The sequence below is a fragment of the Mirounga angustirostris genome, unplaced genomic scaffold (assembly GCF_029215605.1).
Source record: "Mirounga angustirostris isolate CCGP_5_RB_7025 unplaced genomic scaffold, mMirAng1.0.hap1 SCAF_7, whole genome shotgun sequence".
Lineage (NCBI taxonomy): Eukaryota > Metazoa > Chordata > Mammalia > Carnivora > Phocidae > Mirounga > Mirounga angustirostris.
The window spans coordinates 71698963-71715628 of record NW_026991715.1 but is presented as its reverse complement, the minus strand read 5'-3'; the positions used below and the strand labels follow the sequence as shown (position 1 = coordinate 71715628).

The window sequence follows — 16666 nt, the reverse complement described above, 5'->3', positions numbered from 1 at the left end:
TAAAAATTTTGTTGCTATGATGCATTGCATTAATTGATTTTCAGATGTTGGACCAAGCTTCCATTCCTGAACTAAATGCCAGTTGCTCATGGTATATAATTCTTTCTTTTTGATGCTGGATTCAGTTTGCTAATGTATTTTTTGGTGGTAAAATATACATAACAGAAAATTCTACATTTTATCCATTTTTAAGTTGTTATTTGTTATTTGCATAATATATATTTTCCATCTTTTTACTTTAAATTTCTTTGTAATCTTAAATATTTGTATTCAGACTATTTTTAAACCAGTTTTAAAATCTAGATTTCAAAAATATCTGTGTTTTTGGTTGCATTGCTTAATACCTTGACATTTAATGTTATTGATACAGTTGGGATTATGTGAGTTTGCACTTTGTTTTCTATATGTCTTACATCTTTTGTTGTTGTTCCTCTATTCTTTTTCTGCTGCTTTCTTTTGCATTAAGTGGATATTTTCCAACGTGACATTTTAATTTTCTTAAATGGTTATTCAGTGTATTTTTTTTTTAACTGGTAACTCCAGGCTTAACTGTACACATTTTAACTTAGCAGAATCAGCTTCAGATTTATACTTGCTTGATTCTAGTGATACAGAAACATTACTCCAATATAGCTCTCTATTCCTTTTTTGTCCTTTTGTATGGTATTATTATTATATGTATTACATCTATTAATGTTACAAACCCAGCAACATGTTGTTTACTTTGCTGTCTGTAGTCATTTCTTGAGTCCATTACAGCTTGGTTTCCTCCCACCTTGTTTGTGCTGTTATTGACAAATGTACTCCTACATGTCTATATACTATAGGCCCAACATTATATTATATGTATACTATTTTATACCATTGCTTTTTAAATCCGTTATGGGAGTAAATGATAAAAATGCTTTTTTATATATGTTTATTTTCTTTCTATAATTACTTTTACCAGTGTTCTTCGTTTTTTTCCTGAGGACTTGAATTACTATTGAGTGTCACTTGCTTTCTGTCTAAAGGACTTCCTAAGTATTTCTTGTAAGGCAGATCTGATAGCAACAAATTCTCTTCTTTATGTTTATCTGGAAGGTTTTTACTTCCCCTTCATTTTTGAAAGATAGCTTTGCTAAATATGGGATTCTTGGTTGACAGTTTTTCTTTGAACACTGAATATGTCATTCTGGTGCCTTCTGGCCTCATTTATTCCTGCTGAGAAGTCAACTGTTAATTTTACTGGGATCCCCCTGAAAATGAAGGTCATTTGTCTCTTGCTGCCTGAAAAAATACTCTCCTTGTCTTTGACTTTCAGTATTTTGAATATGATGTGATAATATGATCTGTTGTGGGTCTCTTTGTATCTATCTGACACAATTCATTGATCTTCCTATTGTGTAGGTAGGTTATTATTTTTTAATAAACTTGGGAAGCTTCACTAATTATTTTTTAATATTTATTTGTTTTTCTTCTCTGTCTCCTTTCCTCCTGGTATTCCTATTACATGTACAGTTGACCTTTGAGCAACATGAATTTGAACTTCATGGGTTCAGTTGCATGCAAATTTTTTTCAATAGATAGAGTGCAGTACTATAAATTTATTTTCTCTTATGATTCTCTTAACATTTTCTTTTCTCTAACTTTATTAGAAAAATACAGTATATAATACATATAACATGTGTTATGTGTTAATTGTGTGTTTATTGATTGTTTATATTCGTAAGGCTTCTAGTCAACAGTGGGCTATTAGTAGTTAAGTTTTGGGGGAATCAAAAGTTACATGCAGGTTTTGACTGCACAGGGACAGGCACTCCTAACTTCTCCATTGTTCAAAGGTGAATCGTTTGTGTGCTTAATGATGTCCCATGGTTCTCTGTGGCTCTGTTCATTTTCCTTTCTTTTTCTTATTGTTCTTTGGTTTGCATAATCTCTATCCATCCTCAAGTTTTTAAATTTTTTATTCTGCTAGTTCAAATTTACTGATAAGGCCCCCTAGTGATTTTTTTTAAATTTCAGTTACTGTACTTTTCAGCTCCAGAATTTCCATTTGCTTTTATAAAAAATTCCTCTTGGTTGCTGTTCTCTATTTGATATGGCATTGTCATTATATCTTCCTTCACTTTTGTAATTATGCTTTCCTTTAGTTTATAAACACTTAGAATGTCTACTTTGAAATCTTTCAGTACTAAATCTGGTATCTGTTCACTCTCCCAGGCAGTTTCTGTTGCCTGCTTTTTTTTTCTGTCTTCCCAGTGGATGAGTAATACTTTATGGTTTCTTATTTTTTTTCTTTGAAAACTGGACATTTTGGATACTATATTGTAGCAACTCTGCATACTAGTTCTCCTGTTCCAGGGTTTGTTACTGTTTTTTGCCAAGTGTGGTTAATGACTGGCTGTATTATTTTAGTGAAGTCTGTCCCCACCCTTTCTTAACGGCGTTAAGTCTCTGATGTGGCTGCTCAGAGAGGCAGAGCTTGGGCATGCCCACAGTCACCCTGGGATTGCAGTGGCACCTGTAGGGCTCTCTACTGTGCTTTCTCTGATTGCACCCAGCTGTTAATAAAGTCCACTGTTTGCCCACTGATTGCTTAGTTGTTTTCAATATTACCGTGAGACATAAATTCCTATACAAATTGATTTAATAAAATAGTGGTTCCTTTGAGGGAATAATTTCTGAAGTTACTGTTTGATATTTGTTCTAGCCCCAGGAGGGCTCTTCCTAGCTGTCTTATTTCCTGGGTTCTCTTCTGCAAATTAGCCAGCCTATAGTGTGTATGTCACATAGGGTATATTTTCATTGGATCTGTAATCTCCTCCATATTGTCTTTCACCTCAACCTCCAACGTTTTTGAAAGCAACTATAGGTTAAACATCCTCCATACTTTGTTGCAAATAAAGTATGTTCCTTTGGGAAGAGTTTAAGGATATATTTGTCTTATGGCTTGCCTCTCCCCCAGGCAAAATCTCTGAGTCCAGGTTCTGGAGCTAGGGGTGGGGGAGAAAATGGCAAGCTTTTCTCTGAATGACGTCCAGCCCTAGGAGCTAAGCACATGATTGAGGGGAGTGAGCAGCAGTCTGTTATCTTCTTGGCTTGCCTATCCTAGCGTGGAGCCACCACCTCCTGAGCAGGAGGAAGGGTAATTAGGGTCTTAGTATTCTTAGTTTACTATACCCAGACAGAACCTACCTTTCATGATGGGGGTTGCTAGGAAGGAGTCCTCACATCATGATGGCACTCACCCCAGGACTTAGCCTCAACAACAAGTAGCTGGGGACAGGATGAGAAATGTTGATGTCTTGCTCCTCCCAGGAAGAAAAGCCCTCCAGGTGGGCACTAGGGAGAGAAGGTATGTGTTCAGTCCTGTTTCAAATATCAGCTCCCACCTTTCTTGGTGAATTTTCATAGATTTTTTTTTGAATAGATGTATGTCTCCATTTGCTCTTTACCTTTAGGACCTTTTTGAGAGGCTTTGCATGGGTGTGTTTTTTAAATTTTTTTCTCAGTTTCACTGGGATATGGGTCAGCAGAACAACTCATGCCATATGTCAGAAGTCAGTAAGGGTTCACATGGTTTACAACAACACCGATAGACATATAACATGAAGAAATAACGAGATTAGAGGAATAACCTCGTGATATAAACAGCTGTGGAAGTCATATTGCAGAGAGTGGTTAGGCTTTGAGATTGAGTTGAATTGAAGGATTACGTTATATATGTGGTAAATAATAACTAGTTTTTTTTTTTCTTGGAACATTTGTGGCAAAGGCTTTAAAGAGTAGACATATATATATATATTCGAAGTTCTTTTGAAGTAAGTCCACTGAACAGGAGGCTGGACAAGGTATCTGAAGTTTTTTTCTCTGACAAAGGAAACAGTGTTGAAGGGACTATAAGATTTGGGGATTGAATCAATGGTGGTAGTAGTTGCGGTATTCCCACTTATGTATGTTCTTCAAAGTAGTGATACAGGAAGTAGTTTGGGTTATTTCTGGATTAGAATTCCTGCCAGCCGGTATGATGTAAACATATGAGCAAGAGAATTTAAGATATTAATTTAAAAAGTTGATTTAAATCCTGAAGGTTGCGATACACTTAAAATAAAAATGGGTATTTATGAACAGAAACAAAGTTGAGAAGTCCTTGCACTTGAGGTTCCCATGAGGTCAAAGAACAACTAATAGGAAAGACTGAACAGGTGATCTGAAATAAGAGTAGGTTGTTGGAGATTAATTCACCTGATGACAAAGTCAGGGTTTGATCACAAGAGTTTGTAGATGAGAGAGTGAGAATTTCTGTCATCAGAATGGGAAAAGCCAAAGAATTGAAAAAATTAGTATTTTTTGTGTGTGTGTTGTTCACATTGAAAGCTTTTAAGGTAATGGCTAAAGTTGGATTATAGAAAAACACAGTGAGCTGTGTTACAATATGTTAAGGGATGGAGAGAAGGACCAAAGTGTCAGCAGATGGCAGCAACAATGACTAGACTAAATTTCTCATGGCATGAGCTGAAAAATAATGGTTTTTAAGTCTACTCATTATTACAGAATTGGTGTATTGGATTAAGATTTTTCAGGCATTAAACAAATGTAGTTCTTTTTAATATAGAGAACTCCCTATTACCATATGAGGAGAGCATATAAAGTATGATGTAATGTTTAGAAAATTATGCATCAAATCAGAACAACATAGGCATATATGGTCAATAGTGATAATTTCTGTGTAGACTTGGCTGATTTTTTCTTTTATTTTAATATATTGTTTAAAATATAAGCACATATTACTTTGAAGTTCAGGAAAGATACAATAAAACTCATTGTTATTTTGAAAAACAAAATAAAATTAATTCAAATTTTTCATCAAACTAGTCCTTTGTTTTATCCATAGGAAATGCAAATTATAATTAGATGTCACCTATATAGCTCTATGTAAAAGTATACTAAGGAAATAGTAAAAGGGGTGTCAGGAAGCTTAAATGCCACAACCTCAAAATTCAAATGCATGTTATTCAAAGATTAATGAGTGTGAGCATCAGTTTTGAACATGAACTTTGCTCTTGAGAAAATGTTAACATGTAAACATAGAAATATGTTACTTCCTCTATTTTGCAGTTAAAAATGTGTTTTTCAAATTGCAGGTATGTGATGGTAAACCTCTGGGAAAGAATTAATTTACTGAAAGTAATCAGGTTATTTTGTGTCTGTCACTGGGTATGGCAGAAACTAATAACCAAAAAAAAAAAAATTATGTATATTCCAGATTAAGGTAAAGGAAATCTAGTTACATACTCAGGAAAGAAATTATACAGAAAAGAGATTAAAATTTTTAACAATACTGAAAACTAGGAATGGTAGTCATAAATACATGAGTTTCCAAAAAGAAAACATTGAATGGGAGGCCTAGGGGAGAATAACATAGTCAAGTAAGCAGATATTAGATTCTCTTATACTTTATTACTAATTCCTACTTCAAGCACTGGGAGAGTGAGGAAGGTCTCACTAATCATAGGATGTCAAAATTCAACTATTTTCATCTGAATTTTCTCTCAGGTATAAAGACAACATACGTCAACCATCTCTGGATTCTAGAGTGTGATGGGGCAATGCCAACTCATACCATTAAGGTGGTCAAAAAGAGGTCTACAACTTTCCTGAGCTTTTATTCTCCTCTTGAGCAGTCTTCCGTTGTAATTCCTTCTGGCATTTCTACTTCACTTTGTGTGGGTCATTACTTTATCCAAGTTTTGGGAGCTAACTAGCTGTGTGTTTATTCACCCACATTTTGGAGTCCTTTAGAAGATACTACATTTTTATTCTGGAAGAGCATGCCATTTCAGTAAACCCTCCTTTCATCCGGCCCCCTCAGGATCGTGAGTTCTTGATGCAGCCTCTCAAGTATGGCTAGTATACATTAGCTAGATTCTGCAGTTTCTTCAAGCTATAGTTCTTTTCCTTCTTTATGTCTCAGCAATCCTTGCCAGGATATGTAGTAACTTAATCTAGTTATTCGCTTAGAGGCCAGGGATGGAAGTGTAGGGGTAGATCCTGAGCAGGGCACATGGTACTTTGCTGAAGAGAGGTCTCTAAGGAGAGGAAGTACCTTAAAAGAGAGTAGTGGGCCACTTCTCAGAAAGGTTTAGGGAAATCTGGGGATTCAAGACTTGACATTCTATCCATCTCGATGTCCTCCTCTAGTACCTCAGGGTCCCAATCAGGACACTGTCTTTGGCATAGCAGATCTATCTGGCTAGAGAACTTTCTCCAGAAATCTATTACTCTTATCACTAAGCCCTGGGCCAACCCACTAGCTTTTTCTGCCCTGCAGCTGCAGGATGTGAATCTCTTTACATGCTACCAAAAAGCTCCCCTACTTGCAGAATTAGCTTTAAATCAACAATTGATACACTTTAATATTTTATTACACTTTTTCTGTGAACATCAGTTGCCCCCAGATAAGCAAATTAATCCATTTTCCTTATACCATTCCTGCTGTATTTCTGAAATACTTTCTATTATACCCACTAGTGCAATCATCTCTGTTGGTATGCTATCCCTACTCTTTCCTGGATGAAATTATAACAGTGATACTGCTACCTTGTGCCAGGGGCTATCTGTGCTCTACCTATCATCAGTGGTTTTTAATCCAAAACCCCATCTTGTCATCTGCTCCACTGGAACCTTCCTGATACCAATTCTTAAAAATCAGTGACTGTGGGGAAAATGGGGATTCGTAGAGAGGAAATGAATTTGTGAATATTCTCAGGATCAGCCTCTATAGGGGAAAGAAAGAAGAAGAACTGGGCAGAGATGAAGTTGAGCGGTAACCAAACACATGAGGGAATTCTGAATGTGAGATAGGGCTTCAGAGTTGTTCAGAGTTGGGACAAGTCGAGACATTGATATTCCTACATTTACCTGTTAGTGGATGTAGGCTGCCCTGGATAGGAGGCATGAGCTTGGGCAAATCACCTCTGTTCAGATGAGGGCAATTCACAAAGAAGGGTAATAAAGAGAGGGCTATGAGCTGGCTACAATCCAGAATATTGGGAAATAAGTCCTTCATTCCTGAAGAAGGATCTTAATTAATATTTACTAGGTACCTCTTAGTCATCCCAATTGAGCCTATAACATGGTTGGGGAGGGGAATATCTGAAGAAGATTGTTTAGAAAGCTGTGGGTATTTTTATTTCTACCTATTTCTCCCTTATTCCCCTCTATTCACATGTTCATTCTCCTACTTCCTTTCTACAGGGTAATTTTCTTTTACTTAAAATGTAGGAAAGGGGGCTTTAATTGGTCCACTTAGAGAACTTGATGTGTATCTCCTGGAATTGGGAGGATACATTAGACCGGTATCTGACTCACAATGTTTAGCTGTTGTCTATGAAGCATAAAACAGTCAGTGACTTGGGATTAGCAATGGAAGTACACTGAGTTTCTGCTATGAACCAGTCTCAAAACAAAACCTGGTTCTAAAAAAATGAACAGGCTTTGCAGAGGATGGCATAGCATTGCTCCAAAAACCTAGCAGGCCCACCAAAGACTCCTTACAACTGCCCTACCTGTCACAGATATTTTAAGTACCATTTGATCTTTTGGGTCATCCAGCCCAAGAAGCAGAGTAGTTTACACAGTAGCCTGGAACTGTAGAAGAGCCTTCTTTTGTTCTGGGCCCACTCAAAACTGGTAGCCTTTCAGATTACTTTGAAATTTGAGGATAATTACTACCCCAGATGAAGTATATATTTCCCTAAAAATTCAAAAAGGTCCACTAGGTGATATGCCTCTTCCTTAATGGAAGAGACAAAGACAGTAACCTGCTCTTCACTATGGAAGGATTATACCAGGTAATCACCAAAGCACTGAGACTCTGGCATTGTGTGGTACCAAATATTTGTGGGATTTATGTCAGACCCTCTCTTATGCACGCATCTTACCAAGTTGCCACCTCCTTTTCACCAAGTGCAGTCAGCACAGTGTCATGTAGTGCAGTACACAAATGTTATGTCCTGTGGATTGGGAAAGCAATTAATGTCCTTGCAGGCTAGATTGTGGTAACAAGCTAAAGAGATGATACATCCCTCAGGTAAAAAGAGTGTGTATTGATGGTCCTACCACCTGAAAGCAAACTACTTCTGATAGTCTTTACTAGAAGGTATGGATAAAAAAGCATTCACTAAATCAATAGTTGCATACCAGCTGTCAGAAGATATGTTGATTTGCTCCAGCAGTGAAATCATGCTTGAATAGCAGTTGTAATTGGAGTCAACATCCAATTAGGTTTACAATAGTCCACTGTAATTCCCTAAATACCATTTTACACACATTCCATTTTATATCCAAATAGGTGAGTTATATAGGATATATGGTAGAAATCACCATCCTTGCACCTGCAATTCCTTGGTGATGGCACTGACCTCTAATCCTTCCAGAAAAGTACTATTGGTTTTGGTTTACTATTTTGGTAGTAGAAAAATTCTAGTGACTTTCACTTAGCCTTTACTGTTATAATAGCACCATCTCCACCAGTCCGGGAACTTATGCAGGGAATAGGTCATTTGGTGAGTATCTTTATTGCAATTGTACATTCTGGAAGTGAGGAAATAGCCAAAGTTGGATTGGAGAGCTACTGGGCCTCCTACAAGGTGGACTTAAACATCTTGAGTTGATAGGAATTAGTGTCAATCAGAGTCAGTGTCCAGTAACCCCTGAAAAGTCTTCTTACTTCCTCTATCCTCTATTCCTTTTACCATGCTGGTAAATGGCTTCAGATACTTTTGGGAAAGCTAGAAGAAATTTAAATATAAAAATTCGGCTGCAGTAATGTCTTCCTCAAGAATACTTGGCTTCCTTTATTCAAGGGTCTTTGGGTCTATGAACTGAAAAATTTTGGAATTGGTAAAGGGGCTATGACTTGCTCATGTTGTGATTCAAGTTAGATTTCTTTTCACCAAACCAAGAGTTTTTCCTTTTGGAGAAAAGAAGAAAGATTTTAGTAAGCTGCCGATCTATTTTAGTTTTAGGGATGCTATGATCAACTAGACAACACCAAAATTCTCCTCTGATTATGCCTTGGCTTTGCTTTTTATTATAGTGACTCTACTCGCCTTGTCTTTGGTGACTAAATACTGCCCTTCACCCCTGACATCTACAATCTAATCATCTCCATTGTATTGGGGGAGCTCACTTTGATGACAGCAGTCCTGCTGTAAGTCCAGGTCTATAGTGTGCAACCAGTACTGAGCTCTTCAGGATGTGGTTGCTCCCCCACAATGCTTTTCTCATCATGTTGGTGAAAAGAGTGTTTCCTGAACCCTCCATGTGGACTTACTGTGATGTGTGAGGGTGACTGGTGATGAGGTGTTCCTAATGTAGTATCCCAATATCCCTCTATCTTCCCTTATATTGTACCAAAGATACCCTGATATTTCAAGTCCATTTAGTTTAGTAGAGGCCATATTTGGTCCTAGGTTTCAGTCAATAAACCAGATTTCTCTAGTCACTCTCAACTACCTAAATTGATACACTTAATCCAAATCTTTGTAAGAGTCTTCTTCCAAGGAGGGACTAACATTAGGGGAAGAAAGGTTTCTTCTAGTGGCAAATGAGGCTCAGCAGAATTTAGGGGTTTACTCTCTCCAGTTTCTTTGAAGTAAGCCCACTTGCTCCAATTCCATTTTCAGGGTTTTACTCTTTCCCAATAACTGTTCTAACTTTAATATTACCAAACCCATACTTGTGGTAATTTAATTTCCATTGTAACTCAACCATCTTGAGAAATAGACTTTGGTTTGGTTTGTTTCATAGAAGCTTTGGACCTCTCACTACAGAGGACACTGTTTCTTTGGGGGCAGCCATGGAAACTTTTGGTCCTTTATCCAGATTTTGGGCTGATAATTTCAAGCTCTGCATTAACATTTCTTTCCCTAAATTCTTCAGTACACTTAGAAGAAACCATCCATCTCAATAACCATATTCCCTGTTTTCACTATAATGTTCTATATCATTAACAACTTGGTTTCCCAAAGCGTTGTCTTCTGTAGATACTTTACTACAGATATTTACAGGTGATCATTAAATATCTGATTTACCAATGTTTTCCCTAGACTATGTGTATTCCCTTCACCAATAAAAATAGAAACATCCATACCTTTAGTCTTACCAGATATGAGGCCAATTCCAGATATCTTAGAGTCAATTCTGAAAACTTACTCCTAAGGTTCTGCTCCTCTGGAATATTACTGTCCAATAGAAGTAGAATGAAAACCACAAATGCAAGCTACTTCTGTACTGATAAAATATTTAGTAGCCACTTTAAAAATGTTTAAAAAAGCAAAATTTTTAATTTTAATAATTTATTTTATTTAAATCAGTATATCCAAAATACTATTATTTCAACATGTAGTCAGTATAAAAATTATTAAGAAGATATTTTCCTTATTTTTTTCTTACTTACCTTTGAAATTTTGTGTGTATTTTACAGATAAAGAACATTTTTGACTAACCATATTTCAGGTTGCTCAATAGCCACATGCGGCTAGTAGTTACTCTTTTGGATAGCACATACCTAGAAGTTTTCATTATCAGTCGGGGTTTTATTAAAGAAGCAAAACAACATTAGTGATACAGAGTAAGGGGTTTCGTATAAGGACTAGAAGTTACACAATTATGGAAATTGGAAGAGGCATCCTTGTGATGCTGTTGTTTCTGCATCTGATATTGAGAGTGAAGTCATTTGCTATTAGCCATTAGGTATCAGTCAGACCAGCAGCGTCATTGTCTCTGTGTCTCCAGCTAGTGCGGGGGAACCATGTGGGCGCAGCTACTGCCCTTTACCACAGACCTGCATCCTCACCTGGCCCAGGGATGTAAGAAGCTGGAAGGAGGCTCCTATGACACCAAAGTGAGACCTCAGATTGGTGAGTGTGACATGCCACAAGGCATGGTATTCTACACTAATCTTGGGAGGATTAAAAAAAAAAAAATGTGACCACTGCTTCACTTCGCCCTTCCAAATTCAGACAAATTTCTTTTGCAGCCACTATGAATCTAGAGCCATACAGGACAGGGAATTTTAAGGAAACATTTCCAGCCTAACTAAGGTGAGACAGTAATAAGCCACTACAACTATGTTACATTTAAAAAATGTAAAAAGATGGGCGCCTGGGTGGCTCAGTTGGTTAAGCGACTGCCTTCGGCTCAGGTCGTGATCCCGGAGTCCCGGGATCGAGTCCCACATCGGGCTCCCTGCTCGGCGGGGAGTCTGCTTCTCCCTCTAACCCTTCCCCCTCTTGCGCGCTCTCTCTCACTCTCTCTCTCTCTAATAAATAAATTTAAAAAAATAATAAAAAATAAAAAATGTAAAAAGAACCACAAATTGAGAAATAAAACCTACGTGAAATATCACAGGACAGATGAATATCCATAATTTGTAAAGGACTCACACTAGTTATTTACATAATAATAGTAACCACCAGTGAGTAAATTGAACATCGATCATAGCTTTAAAATGTCCTTTCTTACTGGATGTGTTCTTTACGTGTGGGATACAAGTCCTAGCTCATGTTTATGTAGTGCAGAATACTTTCTCCACTCTATACCTGGCATTTGCATTTGCTGTTTTTTTTTTTTTTTTAATGAAAATGACACCTTAATTTTAATGTGGTTCAACTTACTAAGCATCTCCTTTAGGGTTAGTGCTCTTCATGGCTAAGGGTCTTTTTAAGAAGTCTCTGCCTACTCCGAGGTCATGAACATATTTTTGTATGTTATCTTTTAGAAGTTTTATTGTTGGACCTTTCACATTTAAATCTGTGGTCCGTCTTCTTGATTGTTGTGTATTCTGTGAGGTAGAATTTAAAATATACTTCTTTTTTTCCTAAACAGAAATTTTGATTAAGCATCATTTATCTTGCAGACTGTTTATGGTGTTAGTGATTTTGCTTTGACTTGGATGATTATATGCGTGTGGATCTAAATCTAGACACTTAGTTCTACTGCACTGCTGGCTTTGCCTATTGCGCGTCTATATCACATTGTTTTGAATACTGTAGCTTCATAAAGAGCCTTTACATCTAGTAGTGTCCATCTTTTAACTGAGTTCTTCAATTCTTTTTTTTTTTTTCAGTCGATATGTAATTGACATATATGAGTTTCAGGTGTACAACATAGTGATAGGATGCATGTACATATTACAAAAGGATCACTACAATAAATCTAATTAATATCCACTACCATAGGGTTGGAATTTTTTCTTTCTTGTGAAGAGAACTTTTAAGATCTCTGTTAGCAATTTTCAAATATATAATTACTTTTTTAAGCTTTTATTTATTCATTTGGGGGAGAGAGGCAGAGAGAGCATACAAGCAGGGGGAGTGGGAGAAGCAAGCTCCCCACTGAGCCAGCCAGGAGCCTAATGTGTGGCTTGATCCCAGGCCCTGGAGAGCATGACCTGAGCCTAAGGCAGATGCCTAAACATCTGAGCCAACCAGGGGCACTGTATATAATACATTATTATTAACTATAGTTACACTGCTGTACATTATTTCCCTCGAACTTATAACCTGACATTTGTACCTGTTGAACAGCTTCACCCATTTTGCCCATCCTCCATCCCCACCACCTGCCCCTGGCAACCACTGAACTGTTCTTCGCGTCTATAAGTTGTTGTGTTGTTGTTATTGTTCTTTACATTCCACATGTACAGTTTTATTTATCTCTTTCTGACTTCTTTCACTTAGCATAGTGCCCTCAAGGTCTATCCCTGGTGCCACAAATGGCTTAATTGCCTTGTTTTTTTAATGTCTGAATAATATTCTTCTGTGTGTGTGTGTGTGTGTGCGTGTGCATGGATGCATGCATGTGTATAGTGCCAACTTTTTTTTATTCATCCATCTATCATTGGACACTTAGGTTCTTTTCATGTCTTGGCTCTTGCAAATAATGCTACAATGAGCATGGGAGTGCATATATCTTTTTGACTTATCTTTTTGTTCCATTTGGATAAGTACCCAAAAATGAAACTGCTGGATTATACAGTAATTCCATTTTTAAATTTTCTGAGGATCCTCTGTACTGGTTGCCACAGTGGCTGTACCAATTTCCCATCAACACTGCAAGTGTTTACTTTTGTCCACATCCTCTCTAATACCTATTTTTTCTTATCTTTTTGATGATAGAATTCTAACAAGTATGAAGTGATGTCTCATAGTGTGTCTGATTTGCATTTCCTTGATGATTAGCGATGTTAAGCACTTTTTCATGTACCTGTTGGCCATCTGTATGTCTTCTTTGAAAAAGTATCTACTCAGATCATCTGCTCATCTTTTAATCAGATTATTAGTTTTTGCTGTTGAGTTGTATTAGTGCTTTCATATATTTTGGGTGTTAACCCCTTATTAGATATAGAATTTGTAAATATTTTCTTCCATTTGATAGGTTTCTTTTTCATTTTCTTGATGGTTTACTTTACTGTACAGAAGAAGCTTTTGAGTTTGAGGAAGTCCCACTTTTTAATTTTTGCTCTCATTGCCTTTGCTTTCAGTGTCAAGTCCAAAATATTATCATCAAGACCAATGTCAAGGAGCTTACCACCTATGTTTGATTTTAGGAGTTGTATGGTTTCAGGTCTTATGTTCAAGTCTTTAATCCACTTTTAGTTTATTTTTGTGTATGTATGGTGTAAAGTTACAAGCATTCTGACAGTTAATGGATCAGTCCCTCAACTTTATATTAAAATTTTCATAGACATTGGAATATTTGTCTATGTTTCCCCTTTACTGATGGCTGATTCTTATATGAAATTGCAGTTAAAATATGTGAAAAATTGAGTCGAGCTCCCCAACTTCATAACGTATGATAAGAAGTATATGTCATTTAACTTTTAGTGAGAAACTGAGAGAGGAGGGAAGAATTGCTTTCAGTTTATAGTCTTAAGTCCTGTAAAGTCTGAAGTAAATGGCTTAATAAGAGTGAGTATACAAATAAGTTGAGTGATTCTAAGTAGCATAGAAAGCACACAGAAATGGAAATTTATGAATATAGAGGAACATACTATTTTGACCTTCCATATCAATTTGTTCACACTCTTGCCTCTATAGTTTATCACCATGCTATTTTATCATAGTCCAAATGTGGGGTTTATCTCACAAGATAATCTTGTTATAGACAATCTAGTTATTGAATGTCTTCAACAAAGAACAGCTTTGTTAATAGCTTTTTGTGTCACTTTAAATCCATCTAATACCTGGAACTTCATTAGATATATCTTACAAAAATCTCTCCTTCCTCAAACTGATGCTGATTACTTTGTCTAGAAGTCATAGTGTTTTACAAAACAAAACAAAAAACAAAAAAACCCACCCCAAACCAAAAACCAAACAAACTTGCTTAGCTGGTAGAGTTTCTCAATTCTATTCTTTTATTTTTCCTTAAAAAGAAAAATAAATAAATAAAACAAGGATTTGATTGACCTAGGATTTATTCCAACAGTCAGTGTCTTTCTCACTTCGAAGCACATAGAGGCCATTTTTGTAACATTTCTTGAGCAATATTATCCTTTATATCAGACTTGCTATAAAAAGATAGGCATTTTCAAAGCGTTTTCTGTATATAAACTTAAACGCTGCTTACTGTCATCACCCCAATGTGTTTTCCACCTGAAATAAAAAAGGTACATTCTAAGCTTTTTCATGGAAGGAAAACCTATGTTTAGTATCAAAGGAGAACTTAAAATTTCATCTTTCAGGTAATCTGAAAGACAAACTACAGTTCCACAAGGAATATTTCCCCAGGTAAGTTTACTTACTGTCAGGATAAATGGTGTATTTGAAGGAAAGGGGGATAGCAGGTGTGAGCGTGGAAACTGTGAGCTTGATACTGTGTCAGGGATCAAAAGAGGGTCTACAGTTGGTATACAGCAGGGGCAATTAGTTCAAGTTCAGAGAGACAGTGAAAAAGAGAAGCACAGAAGAAAACACTTATAATAAGTAGAGAGTTTCAGGAAAGCACTATGTGTGACACTATCAACACAATGATGCTGGATCTACTTGGAGTAAGAACTCATATTGCTGACATTTCCAGATGCTTCCTTCTTACTCTGTGCTCCTGAAGCACTTTGAATGTGTAAGTGTTGGTTCATTTATCTTAGTGTTTTTGTTTATGGTCAGCTGAAAAGACAGACATGAAAACTAATAATTTTGGTGGAACTATCTTTTTTGTCTCTGTATCCTTAGCACCAGCGATGCATTGTGTTAGTCTAATTCTTAACATTTTTTTGTTTAAATTGGTTTTTCTTTATTTTAAATAATATTTGACTTGAAACTCTGAGATTTTTTCCTATTCTCCGTGAAAGATTAGAGAGATATGACTGGAGGCATATTGGAAAAGAGAAAGATATGATTGTAATTAAGGTTACCAATCTGACTTTTGTCTACCTGAGTAATGGATAAATGGTAAGGATGGGAGCTGAATTGTTTAGGCAAAGGGAAGGGATTTGGGGGCTTATTAGAGAGGAGATAAAGCAGATGATAAGAGAGAAGAATTTGGGGAGAATAGGAAATTCTAAGGGAAATTTAAGTTTCTTTGATGTGGTGTATAGTGTAAATATTCTTGTCTATTACCCTAAGGAATCCTCAGTAAAATATCTAATTTTTATTAATACATTTTTGAAAACTGAAATTACTTTAGAAGCTGTATCCAAGTACCAAGTCTTGAGTCAAGATGGGTTTTGGCTTAAGAACAGGGGCAATCCACAGGAACACTGTTAAAACAACTTCATAAAGAGTAAGTAAAATAGCTCCTTGGTGAGATTGACAGTAGAAAAAATACATAATCATGGAAACTATCACTAAGTTTTTATAGTAGTTAACATTTATTTAATACCTATTATTTATTAGGCATATGCTAATACCTTTCTATGCATTATTTCATTTAATCTCACACAATAGGCAATTGTGATATTTTGGTTCAGTTATGGCCCCCAATTAAACATAGCATTCTCTTTTGTAGTCCCTTCTAATATTGACTCTAGCTTTGGTAGTGTGACTTACTTGAACAGTATGTTATTAACATAGGGAATAGAAATAGAGACTTGAAAAGCACTGGGACATTGGAGCTTGCCCTCTTAGACTGCTGGTATTATCACAAAGTGAAGAAACCTGGTCTAATCTCCTTAAAGAAGAAAGACCCTCTAGGAGAATAAAGCCCAACAGTCCTAGCTGAGTCCAGTTTGGATCCAACTCACCATCTGAAAGCAGTGTCATGAATAAGCACAAGCACGACCAGTGGGATTAATCTAGGAATTGTGAAAAACCAATAAACTCTGTTTGCTTCAAGTTTTGAGGAAATGGCTGGTCCCTTACAAAAACCTGTTATGTAACATTTGCTTTGGAATGAGGTAGAGTTAAAGCTGTAAAGGAACAAGGTCATTGTTATTGGAGGTTGAAAACTCAGTGGGTAAACTGCTATTGGAAGATGGAAAGATTGATGGCCCATGTTTTATAGTAAAACAATTGGCAAAATTATTAACTGCTTTTGAGTATAAGATAGTGATCTGGCAAAGCAGATTTCCAAGTATCATGCTAAAAATGCCAGTTGATTCTCAAAGCTGCTGAGTAATAACTGATAAAACCGTAGAGGTAAATACCATTATTGTCACCAATTTATAGATGAAGAAATA

General features: G+C 36.4%; 1 long non-coding RNA gene across 1 annotated transcript in view; it reads left to right on the top strand.

Moving 5' to 3' along the window:
• The window catches only part of LOC135365260 (uncharacterized), a 160897-nt gene extending 149990 nt beyond the window's left edge, over positions 1–10907 (top strand). Inside the window, exon 3 of the long non-coding RNA XR_010412898.1 lies at positions 10783–10907. This is a non-coding gene — a long non-coding RNA (uncharacterized LOC135365260). The remainder of the gene's footprint in view (positions 1–10782) is intronic.
• Positions 10908–16666: the final 5759 nt, after the last annotated feature.